This window comes from Anas platyrhynchos, chromosome 2 (genome assembly GCF_047663525.1).
Source record: "Anas platyrhynchos isolate ZD024472 breed Pekin duck chromosome 2, IASCAAS_PekinDuck_T2T, whole genome shotgun sequence".
NCBI lineage: Eukaryota > Metazoa > Chordata > Aves > Anseriformes > Anatidae > Anas > Anas platyrhynchos.
Window position 1 is genome coordinate 135,119,495 of NC_092588.1, and position 21,078 is coordinate 135,140,572.

Sequence of the window (21,078 nt, forward strand, 5' to 3'; positions counted from 1 at the left end):
TAACACGTTCATAATACTTTCTTTGAAAACATGTGTGCTTTACCTTAGATGGCAGCAATACTGATGTTTTTTTTCCCATGAAATGCAAACAAAATTGCTTTATGTCTTCCTTTTAAAGAAACAACAACTTGTTTTCAGATTTACTGAACATCAGAAGGGAATCACATCACTTTCTCTGCTGATGCCCGAAACTGTTGAATACTAAGCTCAGCTAAATTGACAATTAAAAAGAGAAAACACAAAAAATCCCGCAGTTACTGTCAGTGAATAATTTTAGATTACGCTAGCATTTTATTTGAGTGTTTCTTCAGGATAAAAACTTTCCATCCATTTCCTGGCAGTCACTTCAGCACAAATGGTTTACATGTCACATCATGCAGGAACTTGGATTTCATTTTGTTGGTATAGTAGCAAGGGAGCATAAAATAATTTTCACTAACTGGGCTTACTTTGTAAAAATAAATGTATAAATTAGTTACAGCAACAAAAACAACAACAAAAAGATAGAAAAAAAGCTCTTCCAAAGAGGAATGAGTGCTTTCCTGGTTTCTGCCCACTGTGGCGTTGTAAGATACTAATAAATGCCACCTGTTAGTAAATAATGTGAATGTAAACTCTCATCTGAGCTAATACGATAGTTAAGAGCTTGAAAACAGCACAGAGAAGTTTCTTTTGCTTTGGATCTTTTTTTCTTTTTTTTTTTTCACCTACCTTTTTATGGTACTATGCTTTCCAAAACCCAAATATTTATGTGTATGTAATACAGCCTGCATAGTCCATTCATCTGCTGGCTACGTTCCAGCAAACCTGAAGTCTGTTTCAATACAACTTTAATCTAAGTTGCATTAGGTTAATGCCTTCATTGGGCCTGTTTCAGCAATCTCTTTAAAGCTCACAGGTAGCATCAAACATAGGAGTAGACCTATGAGAATTAATTAAGCACCTGCTTCTGGTAAACCAGAGGCAAAATCTGGGACGTATTAAAGAGTGCCCTAATGGAATCAGTACAGTGACACTAGGCTTCATCTCCTGCAGAATTTGATAAGAATATAAGTCTGCCTCCCTCAGACAGGTGGAATTGACTCTGTTTTGGTATGCACTGGGCCTTCACTGGTATGAGGAAGCACATCACCTTAGATCTGAGCCCCAGTCTTAAGTTCTTTCCTCATGGCGCATTTCTCCAGTCCACCCAAATGTCCCTGAAAAGGAAAATGAGTCACAGCCAGCCAGCCAGAGAATCAAAATATGTGTTGTTGAGCTTGTGAGTGCTGCTGAAAGGTTGTGGTTATTTAGGAATGCAATACGATTAAATTGGTTGGTTTATTTAAGGAAAATCTGTCTTCCCTACTAATACAGAGCACTGCATAAAATGCCCATGTATCTGGCTTTGTGAAGAAATGAGTGGATTTCCCTGATATTTTAACATCTGGATAACTGAAGGAAGCTTTATTGCATCCTCCCAAACACCCTATAGGAAAGTTATTTCCATCACATAAAATGAGTCATTTATCTCTGGAGCCATCTTAAGAACAAAAATCATTATCGGCACATTGACAATGAAGTCTGCAGCTGACTGAAAAAATTTCAGTATATACTTACATTGACTTCAGATCAGATGTTCACTAAGAGAGTTCAGATTTATATGAAAATAACAATGAACAAACAGATTGCTTAATGTAACAATATTATCAAAGGCAAATATAGAAAAATAGGTGGACAAAGGTAGGAAATGAGAATAGAACTTGCTTTTGTTCAATGGAATAATGGTAATATAGGATCATTTTGAAAACTTACTAGTCTCACTTGTCTAGAAGAGCGCTCATAGTGAGACAGGATTTATGGTAAGGCTGTTATTTTTAGAAACACATCCTAGAGATACTATTCTAAGGATGCCATTTCACAGTCAGCATAAATAGATGTAACATTTCTACAGCTGCAGAAAGGATGGTCCTGCTTCTGGCCATACGCTTCCATCCCTTCCCTTGCATCTGCCTTTGTGGTCATGCACTTGCAGTGTGACTGAAAATGAGCCCCATAAACAGGGGTTACTCATTTTCAGTTGGATTAGTGGATGCAAATCACTGCACGGCCACGTGAGTGAAAGCACTGACACAGGGCAGTGTGAGCAGAAGGATGGGGTCATCCACTCCATAGATACCACAGTCTTAGATTTGTTGGAGTCAATTATGAAACCACATCTGAAGTCTTCAGCTGAGGACTCGAATAACTAAACTAACTCAAAGGCGGAAATGTTTTTCAAAACCTCACAATTCACGCTGACTTACTCTGTTTTGAAGATGTTAGATGAACCAGTTACTGGTTCATTTAAGGCTCTTATGGTAACTGACTCTAAGAAAACTTCTAAGGGTATCTCTGTCGATGTTTGAAGCATTTTTTACCCTCAGGTGCCAAGGCCTGAGTTCAGGGCTCTGTGCTCTTCCTCCACAGCTGATGCCACAGCTCACCCTTGAGACCTGCTAGGAATGCAGAGAATGCAACCCTCTGCTCTGATTCAGGCCCAGGTTTATCATGAACCATAAAAAGCCTATCTTTTAATCTTTCAAAGAAAGTAAATTATTTTACAGTAAACAAGTAAATTGGCTCCACATGAGAATGTCTCCTGTGCCAAAAAGCTTTTCAGAGCTGCAACATTAGAATACATCTCATGTGATTACAGAGTTTGTCCACACTGAGCTGAGCACGTTTTGCAGCCCAGCAGCTGCACCACTGCCACCTTGCAGAATAAATCTCTTTTGTGATGGTGGGAAAAAATAAAAGAAATAAAAGAAGAAATGGTAGAATTCCTAGCACAATTCATATCAGAACAAAGGAGGTTTCTGCTGGGCTGCTGGAGTAAAGGTTTACGGTGCTCATTATCAAAGGATAGTGTCCAACAGAGGATGCTTAGGAAGGAGAGTAAGAGTAAGTAACCAGTTTCCAGCAATCAGGAATGGAGCAATTTCCAGTTTTGGAGATTCACTCTCAATTATGGTCTTTAATAATTGCTAAAGTACCCATCTTCTGTGATTTCATCTAGTTCATTTTTGAACGACTTATATTATTGGCTGTAGTTAACATATACAGAAAGAAAAGTTCTTTATTTTTCATCTGATGCCTGATAATTTTGGGGTTCCTCTTAATTCTGCTTTTGTGAGGCGTTCCCTTGCTACCTTTGAGTAAAATTTGGCATTGTTTTATATCAGTGCAGTTCCCTTAGTGCAAGAAAAAAAATAAAAAAGCACTCTGTGAATAGGCCTTCAGATGTTGATGCGAAGATAAAATGAAATGCTTTTTTCTTTTCTTGTCTCTTTATTTTCTTTTCTCTTTTTCTTTTTTTTTTTTTTCACTTAACAAGATTCCATAGATATTGTTAGTAACACAGTGCCAACTTAAAGTATGTATTTTCTGTGGAGAAGGACCTGGGAATCCTGGAAGACAGCAGGCTGACCACAAGTCAGCAATGTGCCCTTGTGGCCAAGAAGGCCACCGGGATCCTGGGCTGCATTCAGAAGAGTGTTGCCAGCAGGTCAAGGGAGGTGATCTTCCCCTCTGCTCAGCCCTGGTGAGGTCGCACCTGGAGTCTTGTGTCCAGTTCTGGGCTCCCCAGTACAAGAGGGATATGGAGCTACTGGAGCAAATACAGAGGGGGGCTACAAAGATGATTAGAGGACTGGAGCACCTGTCGTACAAGGACAGGCTGAGAGCTGGGCCTGTTTAGCTTGGAAAAGAGATCTTATCAATGTGTATAAATATCTTCAGGAAGGGTGTCAAGAGGACGGGGTCAGACTCTTTTCAGTGGAGTCTAGCAACAGGACAGGAGGCAACGGGCACAAACTGAAACACAGGGATTTCTGGCTGAATATGAGGGGGCACTTCTTTACTGTGAGGGTGACAGAGCACAGGAGCAGGTTTCCAAGAGAGGCTGTGGAGTCTCCTTCTCTGGAGATACTCAAAACCAGCCTGGATGCCATCCCATGGAACATGCACTCCTGGTTGGCAGGGGTTGGACCAGATGACCTCCAGAGGTCCCTTCCAACCTCAGCCATTCTGTGATTCTCTATATTATAAAAGAGCATCCTGCTATTGTCGGACTTCACTTCTATCTTCTGTTTTCAGATACAAAAATATTTCCCCCACCCAGTGATTTACATCTTCTTTGTACTATTTTTCTGTTGGTTTAAGCGGGTCTGTTTTTACATCTACTCCCAGAGATAATTGAGTGGGTTGGATTGTAAAAACAATTTGATTGTTTGACAAGGTCTCTCCCTGTGTATTTACAAAACTGTTCCCACATAATTTCAAACCATCCTGAAACACTAAAACACAGCCTCAGGTTATGCTCTTATCAGAGAACACAGGGTTAGCAGGCATGGGCCTGTCGGATACTTGAATGTGAGATGGCTGAAGGAAGAGGAGCAGAGAAAATAGCATACTCCCCTTCGAGCGTGTGCTATTCCAGAGTGAAGGCAGGCATCTGTGCACTGCTGATGGAAATGCTCCTAGGGCTTTACATACAATAAAAATGAGTTGCTGACATGTTTTTCAGGGAGATATTCATAAATTTTCTCTGCACACTGCCCAAAGTCCTGCTGTAGAAGTTGTTTCTAATTGAAAATTCCCTTGCACAGGTACACCAGAGGAAATTTCCCTTAGCCTATCAGTATTTAGTACTTGTCCAGTGTCATTGGTGTGGAATTCTAGAGCTCAAAATCAGAAGAAACATGAAATCATCCAGTCTTTTTCTGAGTCAGGCAAGATTGTTCTCTGTTATGTCATTTCTAATGTTTTGCCCATGTTAACTTTAAATGTGCCAAGAAATAGGGATTCCATCACTTCCCATGGGAGCCTGTTCCAAAACCTCTATATAATCACTCTCAGAAAGTTTCCTTGATGTCCAGCCTTCCATTTCCCATTCTTAATTTAACTCCATTATATTCTTTGTTATTGTATGCTGAATGGTAGCAGATGTCCAAGGCCTTGTATTTGGCTTCCTGCATTAGAGAAATCAATTACATATTGCTGCATACATTATTCCCCACAAAAAGTGAAAAGATAACTCGCTAAACTGTATAATAGTCCTAGCTTATCCAGATTTCAGTAGAGTATAGGGCATCAGTTAATTAATCTGAATTTCTCTAGACTTACTGTCTTTTAGAATCAAGTGGATAAATGTAGAGGAAAATATGTTACACTAAAAGAATTGTGAGCTAGAAAGTGAGCTAACCTGCTAACTGAAGGTGGTCAGCTTTGGGGATTTAACAATAGCTTAGTAAGGAGCAACAAGGATCACAGGCAGCCTGTGAGTCACTGGTCTGGTGCATGAAAAGAGCAAATGGAAATTTAGACTGTTAGATGTAGGGTGCTTTATTACAGATGAAAAAAAAATACTGATGCTACAACACAAATTACTTGAACAAACCTCATCAAGAATACTGTGTGCTGTTTGTTTTCTCTGTGCCTCAGAGAAATGATCTGGGACAAGCACGGGCACAGGGAAGGATGGATTGCTGTCTACTGACCAAGAAAGGGGAAACTGTTTTCTGTGAGACAAGAAGAAAACACTGACTTAATTTAATAAATTATTTATGACAGTAAATACAATTGGTATCTAAAATATCAGGAAGGAGACAGAGAGGGAGAACATGAGTAAAAGAACAAAGTTGGTATATGAACTAGTTAGTGTGAAGTAGCATTAAATTAATATAGTCAGGAAGTTAGGAAACAAGTAGTGAGATTCTGAAGTACCCCACAGTAGGACCAGCACAGACAAGAAATTTAACTTATTCTGAGACAGAGCTTATTGAATTTCTGTGATGCAGTTGGTTGTCCTTGATGACTGATTCTCTGTATTTGCCCCTTCAAGACATTATGTGCATTATATAGTCAAATTTAACAGAGATACCCTTTGTGAGCTCCACCCTGAATGGAAACAGCTTTAAGCAGGTCAGATGGATTGGCTTAAATGTTAGGGTGAAATCATTTTGCAAAGATAAAAATGGTGAGCAACTTAGCTGTATTGTCATGAGCTAGAATAAATTATGTTCTATTTCATAGAACATAACAAAAGGGGGCTACCATCAAAATAAAGCCTAGCATGAGAGTGCAAAGAATTAAAATGAGATATAAATCAGAGAGACACTTCACCAAAGAAGTGAAAAAGCGACCTGGAAGTTTCCCAAGTTGGGGTGAAAGATGATCTGAAGGCAAAAATGGAATCTTTGTCAGGACAGCAAGTTGAGAAAGTCCAGATGGATTGGGAAGTCTGGTTGCAACGTTCCCCATCTGGAAAAGGAATGGATCTGGCAAGACGTATCTATGAATGACAACCAACCTGACTGCTAAAAACCTGATCAGAAAAGCCTGGATAAAAGCAGGATGCCAGAAAAGCTTGGATGAACTTGGAACTGGCTAACAGAAATAACCTGCAACAAGGACTTGAACTGAAAAATCATCATGTGAAAGTAAGCAGAAACAGGCTACTGTGGAAGTAAAGTGAACACCTGGATGTGAAAATGAACCAGACAGGAGACGCTGTATGTCGTTTTTTTACTTAGTGTGCATTCTGCAAACTTACATTTTCCCAGCTCAAGTAATACAAATGCCTACTGAATGAAAAGCAGTGGGAGCTGACTTTAGCATTGTGCCCTGTATGGTGCTATGGTGAGAAAAAGGCACAGAAAGGAACATTTCTGGTAGCCTTTCTAGGTAGCCCAGCTCTGATGGTGCTTCAGAATTCATATTTGGCCTCAGCTATCTGCTATCAAGCCATGATATAGAAGTAAAGGACAGGTGTTGATCTGAGTGGGTTTGAATTCTACCAAGAGCTAGAGAGAGGAAGAAGAGAGGGAGACCTGAAGACATTTGCATTCTTCTGACACAGAGACATGGAGACTGACAGGATACATTAGCCGTGATGGAAAATTGCAATCAAAGAAGCCAAAATACATGGTGGGGATCTGTGAGATTTACCATGAACCTTGAATATTTCCCTTCTGAAAGGAATCAGATGATGCAGCTGCCACAGAAACTGCGTGTCTGAAACTCTAGAAGAAGAGTTCTATGTTTAATAGGCAGAATGAAATAGGAAATAGTGATCCAATAAATTGCATTTGGATGCAATATATATGTAATTTCAGTTCCTCTGGACTGAAAGTGAGACCTTGCAGGTGCACACAGCAGCTTCAGTTTTTGTCTAAGTCAGACAGATGAACAGCAGTAGTAGAAACTGGGCTATTAATATGTATAACTTGCTCTACAAAAAGTGTAGAAAGGCCATTAATTAGTTACTAGATGAGACATGCTAAAAAGTAGGAGATTTGAAAATAAAAAATCTAATTGTTCTCAAGTGCACACAGAAGTTATCCATTGCAAAACGGGGAAAATTAATTTTGAAAACAGAGCGGGTAGAATTCCAGTGCAAGACAGAACAGCTAAAGCAGTGGGTGAGCTCATTATTGCTTTGGATTTTGCCGTCTCTATTTCCTGTAGTGAATTCAAGGCAAAGTTGTTCTACATAGACAGTCTATGGAAATAGCCTTCAAACTCATGATTAACATGGAAGAAGTGATTTGTGGACAATTGGTTTGCAGTCAGCAAGTTGTTCAGCTCTCCAGGGCAACTATGGAATGACACAGATGTCTTAAAGTAGCTTTCCAGTTAGGAAAATCAAAAAGAATGACTGCATACTGTTTGAAGACACAGTGCATATGTGATGTTAAAATTCAGATTGATCTGAAATAGGGTCATTTGCTGAGCCTGAGTGACAAATAGCGGAATATAAAAAGACAAACAAGCAAACAAACAAAATCTAACTAGCCTTACAAAACATGAGCAGTGAATCTAGGGATCACAGGTATAGGAGAAAAAAATCACATGCAATAAAAGCAAACATGCAAATTTGTGTTGATTTTGTTCTGAGGTCATGATGTAGATTTAAAAGAGGAATAACAAGAGTAGGAACTTTTTGCTTAGGAAGCAGAAGAGTTTTGTTTTGTTTTGGTTTGGTTGTTTGTTTTGATTTAGCACAGATATAAGTTGTACCATGAGAGCTCCATGTGAGAATGTAACCATGGAAAACTGCCATCTGAATAGCTACCTTATTGTTGATCAAGAAGAAAGAAGAAATAATTTTTGGAGAAATGTATAGACGGAGATGTGCCTTCAGCTAGCTCTTGGTCTTTACCCTTAGCTCTGGTTTAGAAAAAAAAAAAGTGATAGTACATATTTAATATGGCTATTAACATCTAAAATTAATATCCTTACTTAAAAGTATTATTGTTACACCTTATTACACCTCTAATGTTGTTTTCCACCTTGGTTGTTAGCAGTAGATCATGTTGAGCAGATCCAAAGGGGAGGCATTTGAGCCAGTTAAGAGCAAGAGGTCTTTGGCTGAGACAAATTGAGTGGCTAGTGGAAAAATCAGTCCATGGTATTTCTTTCTTTTATGCTGCACTAGTTCATCTGCTGTGCTTAAGGTAAATGACCTCTTTTTGGAAGCAACTCAACATTTTTAACAGCCTTATTTTTAGCACAAATGATCTGAAAATACTTATATTCTATTCTCCAGAACAGGAGGAAAAATGCCTAGTGGATAGTGAGTTGCTTCCAAAGGAGCTCTTTTACCTTGCACACACAATCTGTGAATGTGGAGTTTTCCAATAATTACAAGAAACTTGATGCTGTACAGATGTGTCAGCTCCACAGCCACTGTCACAGTGCTCTGTTCCTGTATGTATGCAGCACTCTGTTCCTGTTAGGGAAAGTTTATTCATTGATCAACATTGGAAAATGGTTTTAGGTGAAAAGCGCTGTCAGTGGACAAAAGACCATGACTTCTTCATTTTCTTTGAAGGAAATGGTTCTTCCAAGTTCTTCTTCTTTTGTCTGTCCATGTTTCAAACCCTGTTTGGCTCATATTGAGCACAAATTCCAAAGCTTAAAGTGCTGTGGCAATATTGACACAGAAACACCATAGATTTAGAAGACAATGGTCTAGTAGTATTGAAAGAACTTAGCATACCACTCAAAAAAAAAATAACACCCACCATTTAGAAGTGCTTAAAGGTCTGCAGTATTTTCACTGTCATTTGTATGAGAGAAATTTAGAGGATAGGACAGGCTGTGTGTTTTCGGTGAAGTTGTGAGCACAGTATTGGCTTGACCCATGAGGAACTCATTTTCAAAGAATCATGCATCCTCAGAAGATTTTCATTTTCTTCTTTTGTACAGTTTACAGAAAGACAAATGTGTATGGGTTATCTACTGAGGCAGCTGCAATGATCCTCTGTTCTCTTACAAGATTCCCAGATGAGAGGATAGTGATATGCAAATTGAAAAGGCATTTGGCAGGTGGGATTTTCTGTCACCTTTGAGTAACAAACACAATGATGGTAGCAGATGGTAGTACTCTGGAAGTTAAAGCTTAGATAAAGAATAAAAAATCTGTGGGGAGAAGCACTGGGTAGTATCTATAAGTATCAGTGAAAGGAAGGGGCAACTGTGCTTCCAAAACCATTGTGCATATTGAGATGGGTAAATCCCTGCTCAAACTACACAAAAAAAATCTGCTCTGTGGAAGGCATAGAGAAAATGGAAAGCAAGTGCAAGATGTGCCATGGTTGTATGGGAAAGAAGTTTCTTCCCTTAAAAAAGATAGATCCAACTTGCTACAATATTACTGGGAATAACAGTGAAGCACATGGCTTCATCAGCATGGACTCAGGCCATCATACTGCATAGACCTGCAGGGATCATGATACTCCTAACAGGAATCAGAGAGACTTGGAGTACTTGATTGATGCAGAAACTGTCCTAATTGGGAAGAGATCACATCTTTCTGAGGAAAAATTGATGATCATCTGTCATAAGTTACAAATTCTCAATGGCTTAAAGCGTTTGCAAAAGTTTTCAAAAAAGGGGGCTTGATACTGCCCCAGAGGGCTAGAAGAAATTAGAGGGAAAAAATCAATACTGAATAAATTCAGAGTTTAATACTGTCAAGTGCTGACCAGAAAAAAATGGAGTGGTGATTAGGAAATGTCCACCAATGTCCAGGCAGTCCCCGCTAAGCACCTAGCAGGTATGTATACATGCTGCCAAAAGAAAGCTGAAAGAAGCAGTAGTGATGCATTCCTTAGGATAAAACTATCAAAGTGTGTCCCTGCGTCCCTCAGACAATCTTTTGCTTTTAAATCAAGAACCATTTCTTGGGTGTCTCAGAGGAATAGCTGAAAGAAAATTGGACAAAGAAAGAAATACTATAAGGGGATTTGGATGGCTGCGTGAATATCTCCTGATGTAGAAATTCTGTAAGTGGGATTTATCTGATCAAATGTAGTTGTCTACCTCTAAGCTAGTCAATGGAACCTCATGGTAAACAAAGGAGATCTAATCAGTAAAATCAGTAAAATGAAGTGTGAGTTATCTCAGCTTAAAGAAGACATTAAACATAGGTCAGATGAATCAGTCTCTAAAAGTACCTACTTCTTTCCATTGACTGTCAAGAGTGACCAGCTGAGATGTGAACATCTACATTGTAGTCAGATCTTAAGTCAGATGAGATGAATCCAGCCCAAGTCGGGCCTGATAGTGTTGCTGTCTGGGCTTTTAGCTTTCTGTTTGGGATGAGTCATAAAGAACATCACTTATCAAGAATTCCATCAAGATATGGGCAGAGCTGAGACAGTTCCCAGTGAAATGAAGTCTAACTGAAGCATAAAAGCAGAGGTATGTTTTGGATAAATCTGTAAAAGCAATTAAACACTTTTCTGGAATATATAGCTGAAATAATAAGAACCACCACCCAAAATACAAAACATATGCAAGGCCAGTTAGGAATCTAAGTTATGTGGGTGAGCAGGTTTGACAGAACTCTAAGTGTAAGTGCAGAAGAGCCAGTGGTGAGACGTCTGTGAGAGAGAGAAGCAATGGGAAGAACCGCAGAAGTACATACACATGTCACACACAGATATCAGTACAAATATACACAGCAAAATGGTGAGAAAGCTGAGACCTTCTGGCTGGAGTATTTGGAATAAGACCTAGAGGAAAACTATATCCTGCTGTTCTATTTGTTCAGGGACACAGGATTTTTACACCCTTTATAAAGCAAAACAAAGAAATACATGACTTCCATCATCACTTCTTGTCAGTTTGCTCCTCCTTCCCTAGCCTCTAAGAAAAGTGATATGGGAGTCCCCTATACTAATTCAATTTTCAGGCAGAAGAGGCTATAAACTAGTGCAGTCTAAGGATGTTCCATCTTCAAAAAACATAGAATGTTTTTTCTTCCGTGTTGTATATTGTTATACATTGTTATATACATAGAAGAAAGATTTTGAGTGTGAGAAAATACAAGACCTAAGTTTGTGGGAGTCTTACTAACCTTAAAAGTAAGCTTGAAAATGAAAGCTATCAGGAGCTGCCAACATATATCTTCGGGGCTACCATAAAGCAGTTAGGACTTTACAGAGTGGTATGAACTTCTTGTAATACCACTTAGGGTGATAGTTTTCAGAAAGTAGTAAAATAATGTTTTTGAACCTGCTTGGAATACCAGTAACATTGAGATACAAACTAAGTGCCAGTTTGTATTAACACTAATTCTACTGACTGGCTGTATGGAAAAGGCAAAGTAGCTATTTAGTTCACTCTGGCATAAAGCCTGGCACTTTTTAGGGGACGGTGATAAAAATTTTTAGCATTCCTACAGGGTTCACTGCAAAGTATAGAAAACAAGTAGTTTGTTCACAAAATGTTAAGACCATTCTTCATTAAAAAGAAAAATGGTTGTTCCACCATTTATTTTCAAATGCTTTCTATTGGACGGTGTGACCGAGTTCTTCAAGGGCAAAAAAGGAGCAGGGCATAGATTTCATGCTAGAATTTAAAGAGTCATGTTAAAGGTTTTGAAATTTCAGTGAAAAAGTAGATAGGAGAACCTGTGAATATTTTTTAATTTGGGGAGCTACTTTTTAATGTGTTGAATCAAAGTATAATCAAATGCACTTTTCCTTATTATTCTGTATTTTTAACCTGCTTCAGTGTGAGTACTTGAATAAATTTGTTCTAATATTCACTAAGGGCAATATATATTTTGTCTCATGTTCATTAGAGGCAGTTCAGTTTTGGCTACCTTGCTGATATTACTGATCACTGCAAAGAAGATGCTTCCATCACTGGTACTGTAATTGCAATGACAGTATGACTCAGAAAAAGATTTAGCTGATGTTCTTCAACCCTGCTTTATTTGGAAATAGATTTGTCACATTTTTCTTACATGTTCTATCTCATGTTGCATTTGAAAGGACAGAACCAATCAAGTCATTCTTAGAATGAGGAAAATTGCTAGAAAAATCATTGTGTGCAGTTTAATATGCTGGGTTGATCTGGACACCATATTACATTAAGAAAAAATATATCTCAAAACATGCTCTGTATAACATCTAAACTGAGAGGATCAGAAATAGATATGTATCTTCTTAATGTAATAGTATTTTCCTTAATTTTGTTTACATATTTATATTCTGGCTCCATAAAATGAGAAACAGCCTGGAAACATAGCTTAAAAATTAGGAACGCGCTCCTAGGCTGTGTTTTCTTACGGCTATTGCAGTGCATCATATTGGCCATGTACTACAGCTTTTATGAATCAGCATGGCTTCAGTGGCCTAAGCCAAATTATAAGGTGAATAAAAGGGAATGTCTTTAAATCAATGATGATTATTTTGCATTTGCTCTATTTTTATTTTCTATTTGAATGTTTTACTTGCCCTTTTGTTTCTCTTTCACTGTCTGATGCTGGTCACTTTTTAAAGAGACACTAATGCTTTGAAATGAATGGAACTATTTAAGTTCATAAAGACACAGCTGGCACTGTGTAGATTCAGTGCTACTAAGCTATGGATAGATTTAAGTGATCTGTGACACTAAAGACATCCTGCACCTTATGTAATTTAAACACCAGAAGAATTAAATAAGGAGGGGCCTGTGCATGGTATCAGTTCGTGTGGGAAAATATGCTTCAGTGACCTACTGGCACTGGTTTTGGAATGTGGCATTTAAAAGTACCTTTTACAGTGGGAAAGAATTTGGTCAAGAATAAACAGTCTGACCTTGTTAAATGGACCAAAGTCTGTGCATAACCTAGTTCCAGAAAACTAGTTTTAACCAGTTTGTGGGGAAAAAAATAAATCTGTCTATAAAAAAATGTAACTAAATTTTCTAGAGACTAAATGATGTAGATGAAACAGAGACTTGTTGTTAAACTATGGACTTTTCTGGTTTGTGTGAAGTTGGCTATGAACTTAAAATATGGTTTGAAATGTAATTTCAGAGGGCATTAAAAGCAGACAGTGTCATACACTGCACCCAGATGAATTCAAGTTGTGTATAGAACTAGTCAATGATATTTGACATATATCAAATCCACTTACAGATTATGATCAATATCTGAAAATGTAAAAACCATGAATTTGCAGTAAAACTGAATTTATAGTACAAGCTAAGCTTTATACATGAAGTCTGTTATCTGCAGGCAGTCACTTGACTAGCAAAAATCCCTTTGATAAAGACAAAAAAAATGCAGAGCAAGAAAATTACTTCATTTCGATTTTAGCTTCAAATTTTGCTGAAGGTGAACTGACACACTGCTGTTGAATCTCCAGGGTATGAAATCCTAGCTTCAATGCAGTCAATGGAAAACATCCCTTTAATTTCACTGTAGCCAGGTTCTCATTCCAGGTTTTCATATTCTATTTGAAAAATATAGGTACTTTCTCTGAACAAGTACTCAAGCTGCTTTGGACAAGTAGAGTATACAGAGAGCAGTAATGACCTACGGAAATTGTATTTGATGTAAGAGACTGTCCAGCTCAGGGGATTTTATGACAGAGTTCCCACAGGTACTTTGCAGAATGCAGACCCCTTTTCTTTTTCTAGTGTTAGTGCAACGGTGTCAAAATAACAAATTAAACTTTTCAAGGCCTTGCAGGTGATTCATTTTCAATGCATGAGTGAATGAAAAATCCTACAATAGTGTAAGAATATGCAGAAGCATTGAAAGGCATTGTGAAATAATACTTCAAGTACATCATTTAAAAATTATGGTAGCCAGGTGAGGTCCACTAACCCAACAGTCAATGCTACATAAAAATAAAAAACGTATCCATAACTGCGGTTATCAGCAAAACTACTGAAATGGTAATATTAAATTAATTTATTATTAAATTAAATTTAAGCTAGACGGTGAAAAGTGCAACAGATTAAAAAGTAACATTAAATAAAACACTTGAAATATAGAAAAAAGAATGTTTGTGTCAGGTAAATACAGGTTAAAAATTAGAAAGTGCGCACATTATGTTTTGACAAGTTTGGATAAAGACTATGTATTAAGCCAGAAAAGAAGAAAGCCTCTCTCAATGTAAACACTTTTCAGATTTTTATAGTCAATGTAAACATCTTCTGAACTTAGCCTGAGTTTCCTGAATTCTGTCTCGCTCTACTTTGTGTTTGCAACATCAGCTATATATTTACCCTGCGGAGAGCTCTGGAGGCCCTAAAAGGGGTGGAGTTCCCACCCCGCTGTGAGGAGGCTCTGTGCGGATTCTGTGTACAGTCGCCTTCGACACATCGACTGTTGCACTGCTCCCCTGTCAAACCGTCTGGTCCCCTAGCTAAAAATGCGATTCAGACCCTGCTAACTCTGAAGCTCACATTTATCCCCTTTTGCAGCCTTTGGACATTACCACGAACTCACAGAAAATCAACAACAAAACCTTCAGCTGTTCTCAGAACGTGCAAGCGATGATACTTTTTTTTCCAAAACTTTGTTGTTTTTTTTTTTCCTTACTCCATCTGTATATGTTCTCATTTCCCTTATTTTCAGAGTAGAATGTGCCATCCAGATCTGTCCAATAGCTTCAGCCCTCACCTTTTTTAAGGGATTTTTTTTATCAAGAGTGGGTTCACCAGGAAGGGAAAGTGTGCATATACCAGGTTGTCTGATTTACATTAGGTTCTTTATGTGAATAACGCAATAGACAATAGCTGTAATTAAGCCCAGAAGTCTGAAAAGACAACATGATATGGGACAGACAATCATTTATCTGTTGGATCTAATATTTTATTCTGAAGATTCCCTACACGTCCTTTCACGTGTGTGACCCATTTGGAGCTGTGAGCACAAACCTCTCGATAGTTCCTGGTGAGACACATGCTAAAATGGAGAAGGGAAGCCCTTTCATCCTGATGGAGCATTCATTTCAGGACTAAAATATCCTGCTCCGAACATTGCTTTGAGGATTTCACAGAACTAATCTGTCTGTGTAAGCACATTGTCCAACTGAGGAGCTCAATAGAACTGTTATATCCTGCACGCTTTCACTGCAGTCTTCAGGAAATTCTCCTTTGCATGGCTTATATATGTGTATATATATGGAGCTGGGACAGTATTGACACTGCAAAGGATTCCCACATTTGGCCAGGCGAACTGAAGATAGTGGGCTGTAAAGATGATGGATGTTATAGGACTATCCTATCAGGTGAAGCTCATTTAGAGAAAAGATGTATTTATGTTTTGACATCAGGAACGAACTTGCCTACAGCTAAGCTTTTGCTGTCATAATACCCTCAGCAGAGATGATTCACTTTTAAGACCCCCTTGTTATGGACTAGAACATCACTGTGTTAAGGGCAAATTTCAATCAAGATCTAGTTTTCTTTCATAGCCTTTTTTGAAGACATTTATATTATTATATATTTATGGCCAAGCATTAAATATATCTACTGCCATGACAAATTCCTAGTTAATACATTAATTCTTCTTATTAGTTCACAAAATGCTTCTAATCAAGGGTTTTGATTCTATCTCCTATTCCTCAGAGGAAAAGAGATTTCTGGAACATCTTATGTGCGTGTTACTCTCCTGAGACATTTGTAAGAATCCATGTGCAGTTATGCATAATACATGTAAATTAAATTACAGAGTTTTTACATTAGCATCCAAGCTTATTTAGTCAGGGAGACAAAAAGGGAAAAGAGTTTAGAAGTGTAGGAGGAGCTTGACCTCTGTTGCATTGTAAGTGACTTGTCATAAGCATGCTGTAATAATTTTTAAAATTACACTATTGTGTCTACCATGAAGCCCATCCTACCTCTTAGCATTTTGTTTAGCGCACTTTCTAACATCCTTATTTCCTGCAAATACTGTATGTTGGCACATTCATAGCATTATGTGTAGTGTAAATAGAGGGATCTAGGAGGAAAGGAAGCAAAAAGAAAGTGAGGAGGCATAAGACAGGGCCAGTCAGTGCTTCAACAGGGAAAATGAGGCCAAACAAATACAATGACAAGGACTTTTTTGTTGTTGTTTTGTTTTGTTTTGTGGTTGTTGTTTTGTGTTGGTGTTTTTTTTTTTTCCTATTATTATTATTTTGTGTTGCTTTGGGCCAAGGAGTGTTTGAGTTCACTTTTATTTCCAATTGCTGCTTTGCCTTCTGGACAGAAGATGCTACTTTTTTATAAGCAAACAGTTTAATTTGTCACATAGCTGAAATTCTTTCCTAGTGAATATGTGAAATATTATACCCCGAATTTGCAATTAATGTGACAAATGACATCGGTTTTGTTCTATTCTTTGCTAAAGGTGCTTCACAGACAGAATCATTCCAACTCAATTATGTACTATTTTAAAACTAATTAAAAGACATTCCAGAAACTTTTTAAGCCCTGCCTTCATCTCAACTTGCTTCATTATCTTTGTGCCCATGTGGCCACAAAAAGAAAATCTTGTTGGTATTTTTCATTCCTATGATGGGTTGATGCACGAACTAAGCAAAACCACTAATATCTATGTTGATCACTTGCAGACTCGACATGGCAGTTATACCTATTTAATAATAGAAAAATGAGTGAACTTCAGTAACATTTGTTCAGTTGCCATGGAAACCATAGGATACTAGACTGCCTTTGGACCCCCATCCTTTGATATGCCAAGTGGTTTCTGTGAGTTTTTAATGTCCTCATCAGCTCTTGAACCTGCAATCAAAATCAGGCAACAAGAACTTAAATCCTGTGACTTGAAGACACACAACTTCTCTCTTAGTTTCATCTGCTTGAATTACCACCTATTCCAATGGGATTCCTTTGAATGGGCTGCGGCAACGAAGATATAAACATGGAAATTTAGGCCCCAGCTCAGTGTGCTGAAATTAACTCTTATGGTGGGACCTTACCGTTGGCATCAACAGATGCTTTCCTTAGCAATCAAATGTACTTTTTGGGTTGTGGGAGGCAAACTTTTCTATCATGTTAACAAATTCAGAATTAGTCTAATCTCAGCTGAAAAAACGGCACTGTTTTTTAAGAAAAAAGCAGATTTGGCAAACCTAAGCCCGCACAGCCAAAATCCCATATGACACAGTATTTTGAGTCATAAGGTGACCTTAGTATGAAAGGCAGCTTCAATTAGATGTCTATTGTGTTTTCAAATATAGAAGAATGGCTTTGTGTTCAATGGATTACCCCACTGATTAAGACAAGGAAGCAGATGCTGCAAGGGCATATAGCTGGAAAGAATTTCATTACTCCGTTTTTTTATAATTAAGAATATATTCAATGTATCAGAGCAATTGATACGTAAAACCCACACAAGTATTATGATCATGAGAATTTCCCAAAATTCATAGGTACCGGTACCTATGCATAATGAAACTCCCAGCACCTTCCATGTCCCAAAAAACAAGCAGAAAGGATGGGGGAGGGAGGAGAATCATGAAGGAAAGTCTTTTTATTTTCTTCTTTTCACGTGAAGGTTTATAATTAAAGGGGAAAGTAAATTAATTACATGAATATTAAAAGGTTACTCTTCTATTCTAACATTTGGTCACAAGTTGTCTAATGAAAAGGAATGCAGGCTGGAGGGCTGCCATGCCTTTGCTTCTTTCTGCAGAGGGCCACAGGCTGAAGCAGTGATTGTGCGTGACAGATTCTGGGAACAATGAGCCTGCGCACAGATCATCCAGATGGAGCATGCTTTTCTAAATTACACCAACAACAGGGTGGCCCACAGGCAAACAAAATAGTTAAACAATACATAATAAAGTTTTTATTTGGTATTTCCTGTGAGCCTCTGCCAGTTGCCAGGGAGTGTACTGTATTTTTCTTTTGCTGTATTAATTGTTGACCACAACTGGCAAAGACCCAGACTAGCAGGGACAGATAAGGGGGGGAAAATGGCATCTGGACACTAAAGCCTCAAGTGTACTGGGAAAAAAAGCACAAAAAATTACAGCATATATCTGGAATTTTCCAACTAACGATGTGCGGATGTGGTAGCGCTAGGGAAAAAGAGCCAAACTGAGCCTGCTTTGTTCACTAAGAGAGGCCCCCCTGTAACATTCCTTTTAGCTGTGCATATTTTGGCTTCAGTTGTGCAGTTTTAACTATATACTGTGTATGGAGCAGTTCAGTTGTTGCTGCATGAATCTAATGATTTTGTTACAAGAAATAAAATGCTCTCAATGCGTATGCATTTTTGTTGTTGTGAGATGTTTAAATAGAGGCTGTGTTTTAAATGTTAAATTATAGGTGTTGAGTTTTCAGAGGGAAGAGGGAGAAAAATTCATTAAGTATAAGCCATCACTGCAACAGCTGCAAGGAGGAGACCCTCAGTAGCAGTGAATGCTGCCTTTTAAAACTCATCAATGAAATCAGTACTTACAGTTATCTGGTTTAGGGAAAAGCCCACAATATAGCATTAACACTTGGATAAAAACAGGAGGTTGCATAAACATGCTAGTTTGATACTGTTTTTCTATTTTCTTTGTCATTATAAACAGTTAAGGTATTGGCATCCTTCTAAGGAAGTTTTATACTTCTGATTCACTATACACAGTATAGTAAGTGATTTTGCCGCTACTAGTACACAACAAAGAAAATAAACAAGAACAGGTTGCTGTTATTCTCTTCTACAGTTAAAATGGCCTTGCAGATATTATTAGGCAGCCTCTCCAAAGAAGGTGAAAGTTGGTGTGAAGACTATCAATATGTATACAGGTGAAAACCAACTGCATTAGGCAGTGACAGGGTTTGCAGCTACAGCAGGCCTGCAGTTCAAGTGACAGGGAGCAAGTTCTTGATACAAGCTTAAATCGTCATATATTTATACTGCATTTTTGGATTTACTTGGACCATCTTCTAGTCACCAGCAGCCCTTATTGCCACAGGCTTGTTTTCACTTCCCAACTCACATGCTCTTTCTGGCATTAAGTACTTTGTTTTTTCTTTGTTTGTTTTTTTGGTTTTAGGGCAGAGATTTTTGTGATTGGTTTTAGCTGCAAAATATGGAAGTAATCTATGCTATTATTTCTTTGTATGTGTGCAGTTGTCTTCTGTTAAAAAAAAAAGAAGGCGTATAAAAAAATGAATTTATTCACTTGATACTATATTCATATGCACACTGCTTATTAACAGGACTGAACCTATGGATCACTAATGTAGGTTTCTTCAACTTGAGCTCACAGAGTTCTGGCTGTAGTGGATGACTGTCATAAGTAGCTGATTAAACTAGGAGGCAGGACACATTGCCAGTGGATTTCCCAGATGTTTGTTCCCATTCATCTTCCAACACACAATTACTGGTATGTTTTCCCCTTAAACCTGTTTTTCTACCTCTCCTCCAGCCCCCTTGCCTTTCTCCACTAGATCCAACTCCCACCCCAAATCCTCTGTGGAGTCTGCTTTCCCTGGGCACCAGGCATGCCCCTCAGTAACCCCAGCTTTCAGCTGCAGGCCTTCCTCAGCAGTCCCTGTCTCCTTGTAGAGGTTTTTTTCCTGATCCCAGTCTCATATGCCTTGCTGGTCATTTTTCCTTCTTCCCTCTGTAGCTCATAGTCTTCTTTCTCAGTCAGTTTCATTTACCCCGTCTCTCCACAGACACCCAGCCCTGATTGTTCTTAAACCCAACAAGGCGATGTCTTAGTCATCTCTTAGTCTTAGTCTGGCTTTCATACCCTATTCCCCTAGTCTGTCCAGCTATTTTCATCTCTGTGGCTGAGTGCGATAGGTTCCCCTTCAAACATGGGATAGGCCATTTATAGCATAACAGGCTGTCTTCACAGTCAGAAGCTTGAGATGCCATGATGTCCTGCTGAGCTCCCCAGAGCTGGCCTGAAGTGTGCTCATTCAAACCAAAACCTTCTGAAAGTGCAATAATTATGCACTAGTGCAAGTCCTTACTGAGCATGTGCCGGTTTTCAGATTTATGACATGGCCAAATTTGGAGGAAAGTTTTACAGGAGTGGCCAAGTTCCACAGCCTTTGTTCCAAAATGTGAGGGCACCAAAGCTTCTCAAAAAGAAGGTCACCGGAATTTAAGATGTGCAAACCATGTAGCCTCACTTATGGAAACCCCTGAACTACTTCAGCTGAAATATTCCAATAAAGCTGAGTATAAGCCAGAGAGATACAGCATGGAAAATATTAGTGTAATCAGTGAAATTTTGGTAAAGTTATAAGATGCTGAATAGAGTAATCTTCATTAATCTGCCATGCTAGCAGCTTGAAGGTGTATATACATGCTGCTCATGATTGTTTTCCCTTACCATAAGGAATCTGGAGAATTTTGAGAAAGTCTCGAAGAGACTCTTTTTTTCCTTCAGTAGAAGCCAAGGTGCAAAATCACTTTGTTTTATTTATATATGTGCTATTCCCCATGGAATCCCATGGACCCCTTCCACATACCCTTATAGCCAACTATTGTGTATTCTACCACATGTGTAAAATGATTCTTACTTACTTTAAAGACACTACACACTTCCAGTCCCTAATGACATCTATAAATATAATGAATGCACAGTTAGGGACATCAGTTGGTCACAACCATTCACAGTAGTGTAAAAACACTGGGTCATGAAAAAGATCAGATCTATGATAGAAATGAGTGTTGTTAAGTACTGATCACTGGCAGGCATGAGACTCCATTGAAGTCCCATTGAAGTCAGTGAAGTTCAAGGGCAGATCTATGCTTAGTACGTAGCCATACCAATATCAAAATTGTTTTAGATATTGTCTTTTTCT

At 38.4% G+C, this 21,078-nt stretch overlaps 1 protein-coding gene across 3 annotated transcripts in view; it reads left to right on the top strand.

The window, feature by feature from the left end:
• CDK6 (cyclin dependent kinase 6) overlaps positions 1-21,078 on the top strand; it is a 140,861-nt gene that overhangs the window by 59,165 nt on the left and 60,618 nt on the right. The window lies entirely within an intron of this gene.